At 37.0% G+C, this 18,202-nt stretch overlaps 1 pseudogene; it reads left to right on the top strand.

Moving 5' to 3' along the window:
* Positions 1–17,909, top strand: part of LOC137636410 (DNA-directed RNA polymerase III subunit RPC5-like) — a 47,952-nt pseudogene extending 30,043 nt beyond the window's left edge.
* Positions 17,910–18,202: the final 293 nt, after the last annotated feature.

Raw genomic sequence — 18,202 nt, 5'->3', positions numbered from 1 at the left:
TTTTATGTTTTATCCGTATGTATATAGTATTAAATCTTTTTTTCGTATGTGAGTAGTATTTTCTTTGCCCCAATTTGAAGGCTAGAAAAACTAACGGTATTTACGGAAAGTCGTCAACTTTCAAACATACTAAGTTCAAAGGAACTGTTTGCTAGTCTAATTTTGTTAAGTTTTGGCCTGTTGGAGCCCCTGGGCTTATAGCATCTTGCTTTTCAAACTAGGGTTGTAGCTTAGCAAGTAATGATGATAATAACAATAATGTAGTCTTCATCTGACTCACATGACTATATTTTCAGCTGCAAAGTCAACAAATAAACCATGTTTCTTATTACAAATGTCAGCTTCCTTACTGCATTGCATTATCTATTATTATTTTACAGAATTTTAACCCCTTTTACCCCCAGGCTATTTGGAAATTTCCAACCCTTAACCCCCAAGGGTTATTTTTTTTCAAGCACATTTTGCAGTAATTTTTTCTTAAATTGCTCTAACAGCCTTAATTTTTGTCATAGAGAGGTCAGGTTGGTCTCATTCTCTGGGAAAATGCCTGAAGTTTCTCAAGAAATTATCAAAAATATGCAAAAAAAAAATTTAAATAGCAGTTTTTTGCAAGGACGTACCGGTACGTCCATGGGGGTAAAGGGATGAGTTTTGTGAAACGTACCAGTACGTCCTTTGTTATTATTATTATTATTATTACTATCCAAGCTACAACCCTAGTTGGAAAAGCAAGATGCTATAAGCCCAGGGGCTCCAACAGGGAAAAATAGCCCAGTGAGGAAAGGAAATAAGGAAATAAATAAAGGAAGAGAACAAATTAACAATAAATCCTTCTAAAATAAGTAACAACGTCAAAACAGACATGTCATATATAAACTATTAACAACATCAAAAAAAAATATGTCATAAATAAACTATAAAAAGACTCATGTCCGCCTGGTCAACAAAAAAGCATTTGCTCCAACTTTGAACTTTTGATACATTATTTGAGGTTTACGATTTCAGGTGGGTATGAGTTTGTGCAGTATTTCCGAATGTTTGCAAGTTGACGACCTTCCAGTAGTTATTTTATGAATCCTGTAGCTGTTCGGAATATTTCTTGTGGAAAACTAAACTAAAACGCGGGTTTAAGACAAAATATCTTAACACTGAATCAAAAAACAGAATTTAGGGTACTTAACATTGGTGCAGGGGTAAGTAGAGCCTCAGCCATCTCAAAAAAGGTCCAAAAAAAGGGTAAAAAGAACTGGCATAAAGCAAGGGGTACAATGCTTGACGAGTCCAAAAAGAAGGATGTCAGATGGCGTTGGTGTCGGGCGTTGGTGGGGTGATCCAGGTTGATGCGGTGGAGACCGCTATAACGGCACACCCCTCTTGTGTATATTGACGAAGGAATATTCTAAATGGAAGACGACCTCTGAATATTGGTTATCACACGCCCTTTCTTTATACACGACGCCCTTAGGGTGCTCGCGCGAGGGTAGTAACCTCTGCATTCCAATGCTTTAACTTTCTCTGGTATATTTGGAATATATTTATATCAGAAAAGTGACAAGGAGGACCTTTTCACCGGCGAACACAGGTCGACCCAGAAATTATTATTTTACAGTATTTTAATATGAACTTTTGATACATTATTTGAGGTTTACGATTTCCAGTGGGTTTGAGTTTGTACAGTATCTCCGAATGTTTGCAAGTCGAGGACCCTCCAGTAATTATTTTATGAATTCTGTAGCTGTTAGGAATATTACTTGCAGCAAACTAAACGATCGGTTATCATTTAAGTATGTCGCTGATCAAAATTTTCTTCCAGATTCTGATGAAGAGGACAAGGTCAAAAGGGTTACTGTAAGATTTGAAAAGCCAGAGACGGAACGAAGCCGCAAGGCCAAGGAAAAGAGCTACGGGTTTTTGCTGCGGCAGATTAAAGAGGAGCCGTGGATAGAGGTGAATTATAACAAGTGAGTATCAGAATTCCATCTTTACTCAAATTTGTTGGTATTCTAATGTTTTTCTTATGCTAATGCCAGGTAAACCATGTTCCCTTGTGTTCCTAGTATTAAGTTATTACCACTACCTGCAAGACGTGACCCACAGGAGGCTCGATACGTTCTCTATCGGCCCTGTGGTGGCTGCACAACAGCTGGTTTAAACCTCAGCTCCTTAATGGACAAGTAGCAGAGGGTTGAGGGCATTGTTACCCAGTTTTAGTCTGCATGAATGAAAAGGTATGCATGGCCCTTATTCTTTTCTTCATCCTCCCCTCTCTTGGGGAAAGCAGCATTGGATTTAGTCTTAAAAGAGTTAATAAACTGTCTTGTGAGTGAGGGAATTTATGAATTGTCCTGAGAGTTGAATTAGAAAAGTATTAGATTTAGTAAAAGTGTTGATAAACTGTCTTGAAGGGAATTATAAACTTCTGATAGTTAATTCATAAACTGACCAGTAAGAAAATTCCCAAATTATCCTATGAGTACATACATACATCAAGGCACTTCCCCCAATTTTGGGGGGGTAGCCGACATCAACAAATGAAACAAAAACAAAAAGGGGACCTCTACTCTCTACGTTCCTCCCAGCCTAACAAGGGACTCAACAGAGTTCAGCTGGTACTGCTAGGGTGCCACAGCCCACCCTCCCACATTATCCACCACAGATGAAGCTTCATAATGCTGAAGCTTCATCTGTGGTGGATAACGGGGGAGGGTGGGCTGTGGCACCCTAACAGTACCAGCTGAACTCGGTTGAGTCCCTTGTTAGGCTGGAGGAACGTAGAGAGTAGAGGTCCCCTTTTTGTTTTTGTTTCATTTGTTGATGTCGGCTACCCCCCAAAATTGGGGGAAGTGCCTTGGTATATGTATGTATGTATTCCCTTTGAGGTCACTTTTAAGAAGGGCCTAATCTAAATCAGTAGGAATTAGATGGAGCAGCCAAGGATGTTTTATTTATCAAATGAATTTTTTTAGGTTCAATTTTATTAAGTAAATAAATAAAATGTACCCAAATATGAGGACATTATTCCAAAAAAAGGAAGAGTAAGGTCACCCATGTTATTATTATTTTGGCGAGGGTTAATCATAGTCTACAGAGACTGGTGGCTTATAGTGTGGGGTTTGAGATTACATCCAGCTTCCTTAGAAGTCTGTCACACTCTTAACTATTCATGCGGTTTCAAGTAGCACGCACACTTTAGTGACAAACTATTCATGCCGTTTCAAGTAGCACGCACACTTTAGTGACAAACTATTCATGCTGTTTCAAGTAGCACGAACACTTTAGCACCAGTCCTGGGGCTAAATTGGCTCCTACCTTCTTAAGATTCCTTTTCAACGACTTGGGTATGGTCCCTAGTGTTCCTGTGATTATTGGTGCCCCTTCTACCTGTATATTTCATACCCTTCTCAATTCAATTTGCAAATCCTGATACCTTTTTTTTCTATTTTCTCTCCCCCGTTAGCTTCCACGCCCGAGTCCCACGGTAATGCGACATCTACGAGTGATACTTTTTCGACCAGTGGCGTTCCAAAACCCTCGTTTCTATGACTCCAGCTCTTCTTTCCCCACTGCAGATTATACATCTTTTGTTTCATACATTCATTCAAGTTATAATTCAACGTAATTTTCTCAGTAAACTTATAATATTCCAATTTTCATTGCAGAATTTCACCAGTCACTGCATAACTCAAAGTATACCGTTCATTATCAGCATTTAGAAAAGTACTCACCACTCGTGTGATGTCTGGTCGATACCCTTGTATCATTCTGTCTATCCTTACTCTGTAGTCCCTGAGTAGTTAAGCCTTTTACCCCCAAAGGACGTACTGGTACGTTTCACAAAAGCCATCCCTTTACCCCCATGGACGTACCGGTACGTCCTTGCAAAAAAATGCTATGAAAATTTTTTTTTCATATTTTTGATAATTTTTTGAGAAAATTCAGGCATTTTCCAAGAGAATGAGACCAACCTGACCTCTCTATGACAAAAATTAAGGCTGTCAGATCAATTTAAAAAAAATATACTGTAAAATGTGCTGGGGAAAGAATACCCCCTTGGGGGTTAAGGGTTGGAAATTTCCAAAGAGCCTGGGGGTAAAAGGGTTAAGCCTGATCATTTTCTACCACATCTTGATGTTGATGTTCGTACCATATGTTGCTGCGTTGCATTTCATATCTTCTGCGTACTCCAATGGAGAGCTTTAGTCACTGTACAGTGTTTCTTGTATTGATGCTAAGCAAGTGCTGGACATTCACTAGCAACGTGGTTAATGGTAATTTTTTTTTTACCTTTCTTTTCCTGCGTTTTCATGTGATGTTATATCCGTATATACTGTAGCTCATTGAGTATATCTTATTCTTGTGGCTTGATATTATACTGCCATTAGTGGTGGATAATGTGGGAGGGTGGGCTGTGACACCCTAGCAGTACCAGCTGAACTCGGTTGAGTCCCTTGTTAGGCTGGGAGGAACATAGAGAGTAGAGGTCCCCTTTTTGTTTTTGTTTCTTTGTTGATGTCGGCTACCCCCCAAAATTGTGGGAAGTGCCTTGGTATATGTATGTATGTATTACTTTTCTTTACTTTAAGGGCTGCTTATCTGATCCTGTACAGCAGGGGAATCCTACTCTCTACAGGACCTCCTCATTTTATGATGTTCCTTCAGGAGCATTTAACATTTCACAATGCATATTGTTCACTTACTGTTTGATCATCACTGTCAAAACACTCGCAGAATAAGAAAGTCTTTGGTTTCCTTTTGAAAGACTTGATAATTATTATCCCTTCAGTTTCCTTTCTTAAGTTCTTCTCTCTGTAGCCACTGCCATGTTTCTTTATTGGCCAATTCTTCAGCTTTTCTCAGGAGTGATCCATTCAATGGGTTATTTTTCCATTCTTCTAGTCTTTATTTCAAGTTCTCTCCTTATGTACTTCTGGGTCTTCAGCCTCCTTTATCAAGATTTCTTTTCATGGACTCATTAGCCATTAATCTTAACTGGTCTTAAGGTATATACTGTCCCAGTTCTCTACTTTCGATGTTGATACAATCTGCTATACTGACGAGTCCTTTTCCTCCTCTGCGTGGTATATAGAGCCTGTCAATATTCCCTCTTGGGTTCAGTACTTTGTATATTTTCACTACCTTTCTAGTTTTTCTTTGTTGCATAGCTCTGACTTCCTTCACTGGCACCCTTAAGGAGGAGAGAGAGAGGAGACTAGTTCACCACTCCGTGAGTATATATACAGGTGGCTGGTACCCCTAGCCACCCTCTACCCAGTCTGTGGGTAGGGTTGCTACCTCGCAACAATAGTCTAATTGGCTACCAGCTTTGCCGAAAGAATATCCATGATAAATAACTCCAGGTTTGTGTTAGTTACAAATTATAAACAAATTTGTCATTTTCACATATTTTTGCAACTGTAAAGTTTTTAGAGGACAAAAATATTCACGTTTTGTGAAGAAAAGTTTGTCAAGCAATTTATCTGATTTTGAGAGTTTCTCTGTTTTCAAGATTTTAAAATGTATAAGAAGCATAGGTTTTATAGATAAGATTTAATTTCTATTTATCACAGTTTCATATCTTATAATTTCTTTGATTGATTTATTAGATCCAATATATTTATATATAATTCAGGCCATTAATATAAGAGTAGAGTTCAACTCATTGAACTGATATATCTCCACATAATAATGCATACATACATAGGTACATATACCAAGGCACTTCCCCAAATTTTTGGGGGTAGACGACATCAACAAATGAAACAAAAACAAAAAAGGGGACCTCTACTCTCTACGTTCCTCCCAGCCTAACAAGGGACTCAACCGAGTTCAACTGGTACTGTTGGGGTGCCACAGCCCACCCTCCCCCGTTATCCACCACAGATGAAGCTTCATACTGCTGAATCCCCTACTGCTGCTACCTCCGCGGTCATCTAAGGCATCGGAGGAAGCAGCAGGGCTTACAGGAACTGCGTCACAATCGCTCGCCATTCATTCCTATTTCTAGCACGCCCTCTTGCCTCTCTCACATCTATTCTCCTATCACCCAGAGCTTCCTTCACTCCATCCATCCACACAAAACTCTTATAGTATTCTGTTTTATCTCCTAGCAGGCTTGTTAATCCTGCAAATTCATTCGTAGAATACATAAAAGTGGGACATGTTCACGCGATTATTACTCTTCTCTCTGCCAGACAAAAACTACAGTGTGTGTGTGGACATTTGGAAATTATGATTGTGGTCTGTATGTGAAAGAGAAATTGTATTGATAAACCTTTAGGCGCTCATTTGATTTTTAGCGTCTAGACTCTAATTTGACCAATAGCTTCCAGGCACTCATTTCACAATTTGTTTTTTTTTTAAATGTAAATTTTAAATGAACTTGTCTTTTCATTTACCGTACAGTACTTTTTCTTATCTTTATCCACTCTACAACTTCTAATTACAACGTCTGATTTCTCCATCGTGCAATCCTTAATTAGCTATGTTCTCTGAAGGAAATGTTCATTGAATATTCTACTTTCCAGGTACGGCAGCGACAAGAGCGAGTTTGAGTCTCGCAAGCTGTACTGCACGTATGAAGACGAACTGGTGGACCAGTTCAGCCTGTCGTCGAAGGACTATCTCAACCAGTTAGTGCCGCCAACGGAAGAGGTGAAGATGCTTACTCCTGGACTCCCAACTCGTCTGATGTCAAAGTCCGGGTTGATATCCCTTGATCTTCACAACCATGTGAAGATGGTTATGATCAATGGTAATATATATATAAGATGGTCTTTACCATCTTCTTTATTATGTATCACATTTGTTGTTCCCATATTCGGCAAATGACGATTCGGTAAGTGCTGGGAGGTGCGAGCTAAAGCTTGAATTTAAAAAAAAACTGGTTGAAGGTACACTCGAGCACACTTCTAGTTAAGTCTCGGGGGGGAAATATTCTTCACATGATTGTTAATCTTCTTCTGTAAGTAGTATTGTTAATATTTTTTAGCTCATAGTATATCAAGGTAGTACAATTTCAAACAGTTTAGTTAAGAATGAAGGCCTATAGAAGGTTAGGATAGTTACCAGTAACTCCTAAGAAGGTAGTTCTAGGTAAGTGTGTTAGGAAAAATACAAATTACTTAAAAATTTGTGATTTTCTATGTAAACTGTAAAAATTTAACAAAACGAGAAGAGAAATTAGATAGAACAGTGTGCCCGAGTGTACCCTCAAGCAAGAGAACTCTAACCCAAGACAGTGGAAGATCATGATACAGAGGCTATGGCACTACCCTGGACTTGAGAACAATGGTTTGATTTTGTAGTGTCCTCCTAGAAGAGCTGCTTACCATAGCTGAAGAGTCTCTTCTACCCTTACCAAGAGGAAAGTAGCCACTGAACAATTACAGTGCAGTAGTTAACCCCTTGGGTGAAGAATTGTTTGGTAATCTCAGTGTTGTCAGGTGTATGAGGACAGAGCAGGAATATTTAAAGGACAGAAGAGATTGGAATATAAATACGTAATAAGTTACGTAGGGTTTAGTATTTCATGTTTGATATATTGTAATAAATATTGACTTTTCTTTACAGTTATACATGTTCACGAAGAATACGGTCTTGCGGCGATCCGAAGTGACTGAGACAATATGACTACCTGGTAACGACATTAAGGAAATTCTGTGGGGCGTTTCGGCATATTGTCCAGCAATGTCTGTCTGGGAATTCTTGCTCCCAAGTGACACAGCTTTTGTTAAGAAGTAAGTGTTTGTGATGTGTTTCATAGTTTATCAGTTATTTATTTTACTTTCTTAGTTAGGGAAGAAAGTAAAATAAATAAGAAACGGAATAAGGTAATTTAAGGTAATTAGGGGTACCACAGGAGTTGGAGAACTATCAGATAAGATCCAAGGAAGTAGACTGAGGTGGTATGGTCATGTCATGAGAAGAGATGAACAGTATATTGGGAGGAGAGTGGTGGAAATGGAGGTACAGGGACCGAGAAGGAGAGGGAGACCAAAGCGAAGGTAGATGAACTGTATCAAGGATGACCTTCGATCAAAGGGATTAACCGGTGATGAAGTGTGGGACAGAGGTAGATGGAGAATGCTGGCCAACATCGACCCCATTGGAAAAGATGCAGACAAAGAAGAAGATTAATTTACTCTCTTAGTTACCTTATCTTTGTCTAGGCTGTGGCCACCCTAGCAGTACCAGCCAAAGTCGGCTGAATCCCTCATCAGGCTGGGAAGAGCGTAGAGAGGAAAGGTCCCCTTTTGTTCATTTGTTTGATGTCGGCTACCCCCCAAAATTGGGGGAAGTGCCTTGGTAAATAGATAGAATAGATTTATCTTTTATAGTTTATGAAGTTTATCCTCTTTCATTTTTTTTTAAACAAGGCTGATTTCTCTATGGCCTTGTAACAATCCTTCTGCTTTTCAAACTAGTTTCAGCTCGGCATGTAATGATAGTACATACATACATATACCAAGGCACTTCCCCCAATTTTGGGCGGTAGCCGACATCAAACAAATGAAACAAAAAAGGGGACCTCTCCTCTACGTTCCTCCCAGCCTGACAAGGCACTCAACCGAGTTCGGCTGGTACTGCTAGTAATACAGTAATATAAATTACTTTTCATCTGTAATTTCACACAGATGGTGAAGCAGGTATGAACTTTTTTCAAGGCAGATATATTAAAATATTGACCAAATGGGAGCTGGTATAAATTGCTAAAAACAACTGCTAGTGATCATTATCAAGAAAATCTCATAGTCACAAGATAGCCGAAGTTTAGGTTGTAACCTTAGGGTTTTTTTGTCACTGAATGTTGCCATCTTTGGCGTAGACTTAACAGTTCCTTCTTTGCTTAAACCTGATGGCTCTTGTCACTTACTATATACCAAGGCACCTCCCCCAATTTTTGGGGTAGCCGACATCAAACAAATAAAAAAAAAAGGGGACCTTTCCTCTCTACACTCCTCCCAGCCAGACAAGGGACTCAACCGAGTTTGGTTGGTACTGCTAATAATAAAAATCTCAATGCGTCCCATTCCTGTTTTCTTGAAGCTAAGCTAACTAGTCAACCTTTTCGGGCCTTTAAAATTAAAGCACATTTACTGGACCTTGATACTAACGGTGGTTAAGACCTAAATGTACGTGACATGGGAGATGATGAATGGAGAGGTATTGAATTCAAAGCTCAAGATAGAGACAACTGGCAAAATCTAACTGAGGTCCTTTGTGTCAATAGTCGTAGGATGTGATGATGACGATGACTGGACCTCGATACTAATGGTGGCGAAGACCTCGATATATTTTTCCTTCTGTCTTTTTATAAAGACAACCGAGTTCGTAGCTCCTAAGTTGTCTTAATTTTTAAGTTGCGCACTTCGAAGTTATTTTGCACATGTTGGAAAATTATTAATGTTATTCCATTTGGTAAATGTATTTGTGGTAGCTCTAGCTTTGCTAATTACTGCCTAATTTCAATAGCTCCCATATTGTCTAAAGTTTATGAAAGTCTTTTGACAAAATGTTTAAATAGTTTGCGGATGGCAATCATCTGTTCCATAGTTTGATTTTCACGAAAGCCTTGGAGAATGTGATGCCCCTCTTACAATTTCCAATGCTGTGCAGAAATCCCTTCATTTTAGTTGGTTAGTTTGTATTATTGGCTTTTATTTTAATGCGTCCTTTAACCTTGTTAATCATGAGGCCCTGGTTTTCAAACCCAAACAGCTTGGAGTTGGTGGGTCTTTTGGTGTTAATCATGAGGCCCTGGTTTTCAAACCCAAACCGTTGGTAGTGGGTGTGTCTTTTCTTGGCATCATTATTGATTTTCAAAAATAGATGGCAGAGTATTTTTTAAGGTTACCATACTAATTATTAGAATGTAATATATGATGTTCCTCAGGATTGTGCTCTAAGCTCGTTACTTTTCATTCTATATACACGATACGTTGACTGGCCTAGAAAACAAGATTGTTACGTATTCGTATGCAGCTAATACTACTTTGCATCAATTCCATTTGAATATGGTTGCTGAATCACTTATAGAGATCTAACTGAAATCACTTCATGGTGCAAATCATGGGGGATGAAGCTGAACCTTAAGTACACATACATATACCAAGGCACTTCCCCCAATTTTGAGGGGTAGCCGACATCAACAAATGAAACAAAAACAAAAAGGGGACCTCTACTCTCTACGTTCCTCCCAACCTTAACTAAACTCAAGAAATAATTGTAAGTAGGTAGAGGACAGTGGCTTCTCAACAACAAGATCTTTACATTGACAATGTCTCTTTAACTATACACAATTCATTGAAGATTCTATGTGTTTTTCTTGATAGTAAATTTACTCCGGAGAAACATCCAGTTTGTTCCTTTTTCAATTTCACAAACAATTGGTTTATTGAGAAAAAGTTTTTTGGTGATCAATCTATTATAAATAAATATTTTGCCTTGCGTATCCTTCTTCTATCTGGTCTCCAGCTGCCGAATACCATCTCAATTTCTTGGATAGAAAATTATGTCTAATAAATTCCTTATTTTTCATTTGGATATTAACCCTTTTACCCCCAGGCTATTTGGAACTTTCCAACCCTTAACCCGTAGGGGTTATTTTTTTCAAGCACATTTTGCAGTACAGTATATTTTTTTTTAAATAGCTCTAACAGCCTTAATTTTCGTCATAGAGAGGTCAGGTTGGTCTCATTCTCTTGGAAAATGCCTGAAGTTTCTCAAAAAATTATCAAAAATATGCAAAAAAATAGAATTAGCAGTTTTTGCAAGCACGTACCGGTACGTCCATGGGATTAAAGGGATGATTTTTGTGAAACGTACCAGTACATCCTTTGGAGGTAAAAGGGTTAATCTCTGGCACCATCATTCAGTTATTTCTATATGGATATTGCACAAATGTTTTCCAAATTCGTAATATTAGGTATGAAGTTAATTCCAATAATCTTATTTTCTACATCATGAGGCTCAATACTACACCGCATACTAGAAGTTTTTATTCCAGCTGTGACGAGATTGTGAAATGATATTCCTAATCTGTGTTGAATGTGGAACTTCTGAAGTTCAAACTACTGTAGTTTCAAAGGTTTTTCTGTTGAACTGGTTGACATAAGTCTTATTTCATAGTTTATACATGACATTATTTTAATGTTCTTACTGATCTGTATGTATTGTATATTTTTTCATTATATGTGTTAGGCTGGGAGGAACGTAGAGAGTAGAGGTCCCCTTTTTTGTTTTTGTTTCATTTGTTGATGTCGGCTACCCCCCAAAAATTGGGGAAGTGCCTTGGTATATGTATGTATGTGTATAGTTTATTAGGTATTTCTCTATGTCCTTTCCTCACTAGACTAGTTTCTCTTCTGGAGCACTTATCCTTGTAGCATCCTGCATTTCCAACAAGGGTTGTAGCTTGGCAAGTAGCAATGATCATAGATTATAGTTCAGTCCTTCGTCTCTCCTCTGATTTGCCCCCTAGCAGTACCAGCTGAACTCAGTTGAGTCCCTTGTTAGGCTGGAAGGAACGCAGAGAGTAGAGGTCCCCTTTTTTGTTTTTGTGTCATTTGTTGATGTCGGCTACCCCCCAAAATTGGGGGAAGTACCATGGTATATGTGTATGTATGTATGTATGTATGTATTTATTAAACATCCTTTTCTAGTTTGCACAAAAAAATCTATTGCTTAGATGATATTAGGGAGTTTTGTAATCAATTTTCATAGAGATAGCCTTTTCTATTCACATTTTATTATCAAAATTTACTGTACACAATCTCGAAACAAGACTAAGTGAGTGCTGTACTCCACTCATCGAAGAAATGCTATTATGTCATAGTTAATATTTCATGCGGTTTCATAAATGCATGGTGAAGTGTAAGGAAATTACTGCTTTTGTATCTTAACCCTTTTACCCCCAGGCTCTTTGGAAATTTCCAACCCTTAACCCCCAAGGGGTTATTTTTTCCCCAGCACATTTTGCAGTATATATTTTTTTAAATTGCTCTAACAGCCTTAATTTTTGTCATAGAGAGGTCAGGTTGGTCTCATTCTCTTGGAAAATGCCTGAATTTTCTCAAAAAAAAATATTAAAAATATGAAAAATAAAAAATTTTATAGCATTTTTTTGCAAGGACGTACCGGTACGTCCATGGGGGTAAAGGGATGAGTTTTGTGAAACGTACCAGTACGTCCTTTGGGGGTAAAAGGGTTAAAAACTTTATTTGATGGAGTAAATTTCTATTATATTATAAAGTAAAGGAATTAATAAGTCTAATTATTTACATATAGAAAAGTAAAAAATATTTGTTTTATTTTTTTATATGAGTAATGCTTAACTAATAAAATTATGGTGATTTACATATAGGAAATGAAAAAAAAGTTTTTGTTCTTTATATGCTGAACATATTTTGAAAAATTTTATTTGATTGATCAACAACTACTTAAAATTATATGTCGTTAGTGTTAGATAGTAGATTATTCAAGTATAAAAATATTTGCATAATTTATCAGAATATATTTATGTTGCACAGAAATTATTCATCTTCATCAATGTTCTTCAGTATATTTAGAAATGTTTAAATTCCATCCAGCCAGACAATGTTCTTCATTACGATCTTTGCAGTCTTTAAATTCCAGGCAATCTTGACTACATAACGCCTTTAATTCCAGATATCCCGACGTGTTCCAACGGCAGCAGATGATCTGGTAGTCGAGAAGTGAACAGCTCGCCCACGTCTTTCCTGAAAAGGTGAATGACTTATTTTTTTTTTAAAAAAATAGTTATAAATAGTTTTGTTTATTTAAATCATACAATTTAGTTCTTCATAGTTGCATCTTTATCTCAGATAAGTGAAAGGTCTTCATTTGTTTCTTAATCAACGCCCTACAATACTTAAATACTTATAGAGAAAGTCATAAACTTATAAACCTAGTAGGTTTCAGCTACTAAAGTAAAAAAAATAGTCCTGTTTTATATGAAATAAATATCAGATTGATTGCAAATGTCATTTTGTTAATTGTATAAAATTAATATAATATTGTTATTTTAAAGTATTTAAGTATTTCTTTATCTTATTACAGTATATAAACTATCGATATATCTCTATTTTACGATTTCAGTCTGATTTGTTTGTATATCCGACTGTTTAAAAGCTGAGGACCTTCTTATACAGTTTAGTTTTTCATAGTTGCATCTTTATATCAAATATGGAAAATGTGAAAGCTGTACATTTGTTTCTTAACAAACCCACCACAATACTTACATATAGCCCACGTTCGTTCTGCATAAATCCTAAACTCACTATTACAAATCAAAAGAAACATCGTGTGCTGGCTGCGCCACACTTTCGTCTCTAGGATCTAGCGGGCGACCGCCAAGGTACCCTGTACTTCCTTTAGTAAGTGGAAGTCAATGCAATTTATCCGATGTATTAGTAATATATCTTTGTAAAAGGCCAGCCAAGAGCCTTTGAGTGTATGTGTCTTGCCATGTTGATAACAAGATTCCACTTCCTAAACATTTGGTTTTGCTAGGCCCTTTTCCTTCATAACTTCTTTTCCCTTTAAAAGAATTTTGATGGCAAATCATATTGATTTTTTTCATCATATGCTAGGTTTTGCCAGTAGTTCCCAGATTGGATGACTGGTCGCAATTGTGAGAGACCAATACCCTTCTTTTGTATGCACGAACTAGAACAAGCTGCCTTGAACTTTCAAGGATCCAATTTAAGACGACAGGAGGCTTGATGTTAGGCGTAGCAGCAGTCCCAATGGAAAGTGACTCCGCCTCTAACTTTCCTTTATCAGGATAAGATCTTATCGAGAGTAAGGAAACATACAGTATGCACACTCCTGCAGGGAAGATGAAAAGTACTAGCAAGATGAGATTGTGTTGTGGCATCTCATAGCTCCGTGCTAAGTGTTCTCTTGCTGAAGAGGTTTGTTAAAGAAGGCTAAAAGAAGACTTTAGCCTACATTAAGTATTACAATTGCAGTCAATGGACCTTAGGACCTTGTTGTTTCCATTGATCACATGGAGTACAAGAAAATTTGCCTTGGTTCTACAGACTTCTTTATGGTACAGAAGGAAGCCAGTCATCAGCCTCAGCATTCTGTAAGTTTTGGCAGAAAATTCCATACAAGATAAAATCAGTGACTAAGTTTGTCATCAAATCAGATTAGGTAGTTTACCGTTATCTCCACACTTGTAAAATCAGGAAAGGAAGTTTCTGTAAAACCAGGTTAGGTAGTTTCCCGTTATCTCTATGCTTTTGAAATCAGGAAAGGGAGTTACCCGGTATCTCTGCACTCCAAAGATACACATTTCCACTCCTCTGTTCATTTGGCTGTAAGGAAATGCTTTCACTATTTATATATTTCTATTTTGAAATATTTATTTAGGAAATTAGCAATTTTAGTGTTGCAGGATCCCAGCACTGTTATTTAGTAGTGAATATTATTGTGGCTAGAAATAGATGATATCAAGATAGTAACAAGGTTTGTTTTAGGAAGAGTTGACAGAGTAGCATGACATATGAGAAGGAAGGCCTTGCAACAGATTAATGATGTATGCGTCTGCAAGATATTTTAATGTCAGTGGAGTATGTTTTTGGTTAAACTGCTTGCAATGACTTTCAGTTTATCATTCTGTTCAAGTAGACCAAACAGCCTGGAAGGAATGCACCATAGTCCATTTCTTTTAGCGATGCATATTTGCGCTGACTCGCAGCGGTGCCCTTTTAGCTCGGAAAAGTTTCCGGATCGCTGATTGGGTGGACAAGATAATTCTAACCAATCAGCGATCAGGAAACTTTTCCGAGCTAAAAGGGCACCGCCGCGAGTCGGTGCAAATATGCATCGCTAAAAGAAATGGACCATAGTTTGTCCCTAGGATCACAGTCGTGCTGAAGTCTCTCATTCTTTCAGTCTACTGGAAGATTCCAGATAAGCTTTTGAGATTTTAGGCACTGGATCAATTTGGTTTTCCTGCTTACTTGTTTTGCTTTTCGGAGGGTTCTTCCAAGACCAAACTACTTCCAAATTGTTCAAGTTTTACTATGAGCAGTGTTCATGTCGTATTTCTTGGTTACATCACACCTGCTCCTTTATTCAGCAGCTGTGTTCCCAATTGCTTTCAATACCACCTTAACAGCCGGAGTTAGCAACATTGTGCCAGACGGAGCTATCTGGCGATAGAATTGACTATCGCCAGATAGCCTAAGTTCTGTGTCCCTGACTTTTGCTGTTTAAGAAAGGGAACTGTGATGGATACTGCATTTTGCGGGCGATTTATTATTTGAAAAGAAAGCTAAGGTCCATCTTAAAGTTAAGATTCATCGGTTGATTGACCTCCCAACACCGGTTTTCTCTGATTTTAGAATCTCAAACAACTTCCCCTTCAAAAGAATTGACTATCAATTAAATGTTACACTGTCATGGGACTTGTTATAGATTTATGCACTAGACTTCCGCAAGCCTAACTTATAAAGAGGTCAACAGGGCAGCCTTAAGATCACAAAAACTGCAGTTGGAGACAGTACCAGAGAGGACCAGAGACATGCTGAGGAACCAACTCATGTCTGTCTCATGTTTTTTTTTACCTTAGCTGTGACCAGACTCCTACAGTTGCCGATAATAGCGACGGCAAGACAGGATTATGGGGTAAGCTCACAGCATAAGTGACAGTACTGGAAGGAATATTGATAAGAAAAGTTAGCTCTTATACCAAGGTTAAAGATCACAGTACTATACTCCAGCACAACAATGAACTCTTCTATCGGTGATCAAAATGGTGGTGGATATACTGTGCTATTGCAGAGATCCGCTGTGTAATACACCTTTAAAACTTTTATCAAGAGTCAAGCCATAAGCAGATGTAATGTGGATTACTGTACATTGTCTTTGCTCTAACAGCAACAGTGCATCCACCCATACGAACCTTGAGCGAAGTCCTTTCTTACTATATTTATTACTATACAATAATTTTCTTGGCTTTGTGCACACGATTGTTTTTATAAATATCATCGAATGCTTGCCAGGAAGTTTACATCTGTCTCTTAACCTTGCAGATTAATGTGCTTATGAAAGAATATTAAAATTAAGCTGTATTATCATTATTATTATTAATAATAATAATACTATTATTATTACTAGTTAAGCTACAACCCCATTTGGAAAAGCAGGATGCTGTAAGCTTTTAAGGACTCCAACAGGAAAAATAGCCCAGTGAGTAAAGGAAATAATTAAACTGCAAGAGAAGTAATGAACAATGAACATTAATCATTAATGCTAATCCTATTTTTGAAGGTCCTTTAGCATTCACCAGGTTGTGTACTATTGAGAGTATACAGGCATTGCCCCCTTCATCAGAGTTAGAGTTCTCTTGCTTGAGGGTACACCATTCTATCTTATTTCTATTCCTCTAGTTTTGTTTAAAGTTTTTATAGTTTATAAGGGAAATATTTATTTTAATGCTGTTACTATTCTTAAAATATTTAATTTTTCCTTGTTTCCTTTCCTCACTGGGCTATTTTCCATGTTGGAGCCCCTGGGCTTATAGCATCCTGTTTTTCCAACTAGGGTTGTAGCTTAGCAAGTAATAATAATAATAATTGTAGTTGGGACATCATTGAGAAGTACTCTATATAAAGACAATTGAATATGTGAAATAGGAGTTTATAAACATAAAAACTCAAAAGTCTTGCATTTTAAGAAATCATGCAAAATCATATGTACTGTACAATATCAGTGTTTATAAAATCCTGTTTCATAATTTTGTATTTTGTACATAATTCTTAACCTTTTTACCCCCAATGCTATTTGGAACTCTCCAACCCTTAACCCCCAGGCATTTTTTTTTTTCCAAGCACATTTTGCAATATATATATATTTTTTTTAAATTGCTCCAACAGCCTTAATTTTTGTCATAGAGAGGTCATGTTGGTCTCATTATTTTGGAAAATGCCTTTAGTTTTTCATAAAGTTATTAAAAATATGCAAAAAAATGTAAAAACCAGTTTTTTGCAAGGACGTACCGGTATGTCCATGGGGGTGAAGGGATGAGTTTTGTTAAACGTACCAGTACGACCATTTGGGGTAAAAGGGTTAAAGATTATACAGTAAATTATTAATGGACACTGTAATAAAAGATAGAGATTTGGTGTTCATTATAGTAATTTAGATTTATTGAAAAAATGTAGTTCTTATATTATAATAATTACTGTAATCATTTCAGAAAATCAAACAACAAGATTCGAAACCTGGGCCATCTCGCAAATCTCAACTGTTGAACTGTTGCACGCTAGAACAAGTTCCACCGAAGATCAGGCTTCTAATTTGAAGCAGCGGAAGTCTAGTTCCGATTTCAGCTGAGGGCAACTTTGAATAGGATTTCCATTTTGATGGAAATGTACTGTGATCTCCGATTGAATTTTATATTCCTTTATTTTTCACGTAATCGTTGTACAGTATAGCTAAGTTAACCCTTTTACCCCCAGGCTATTTGGAAATTTCCAACCCTTAACCCCCAGGGGGTTATTTTTTTCCCAGCACATTTTGTAGTATATTTTTTTTAAATTGCTCTAACAGCCTTATTTTTTGTCATAGAGAGGTCAGGTTGGTCTCATTCTCTTGGAAAATGCCTGAATTTTCTCAAAAAAATTATTAAAAATATGAAAAAAAAAAAAATTTTATAGCATTTTTTTGCAAGGACGTACTGGTACGTCCATGGGGGTAAAGGGATGAGTTTTGTGAAACGTACCAGTACGTCCTTTTGGGGGTAAAAGGGTTAACTCATTTCTCAAATTTTTATGTATTTTAAAATTTTTGCTATCTTTTCTTACAGTGAAATTTTCAACGGAGGAATATATTTATTGTTTTAAATGTAAATTAAACCCTTTATAAATACACCTAGTCCTCGGTATACGATTGTTTCATTTATAAGTTAGGTTCATGCTAAATCAGATTAATTAAAGTACATGTAACCATTTTATTGATCATAAATTTACATTGTCCAATAACAAGTTAGTTTTTAAGGTACACACTCGGTAGTGTTATTTGGTATAGAAGGGATAATGGAAAATGAACAGGTCATTACACAAAAGTGATATGCTGTGGTCAAAAATCTATTTTTATATTTGTTCACATATGAATACAAACCATTATTTTTAAATGGGAGTATGACTTTAGCAAAGTTTGAACTACAGTT

Source organism: Palaemon carinicauda, unplaced genomic scaffold, assembly GCF_036898095.1.
Source record: "Palaemon carinicauda isolate YSFRI2023 unplaced genomic scaffold, ASM3689809v2 scaffold291, whole genome shotgun sequence".
NCBI classification, from domain to species: domain Eukaryota; kingdom Metazoa; phylum Arthropoda; class Malacostraca; order Decapoda; family Palaemonidae; genus Palaemon; species Palaemon carinicauda.
Note: the sequence above shows the minus strand (reverse complement) of the source record. Positions and strands in the feature narration are given on the sequence as shown.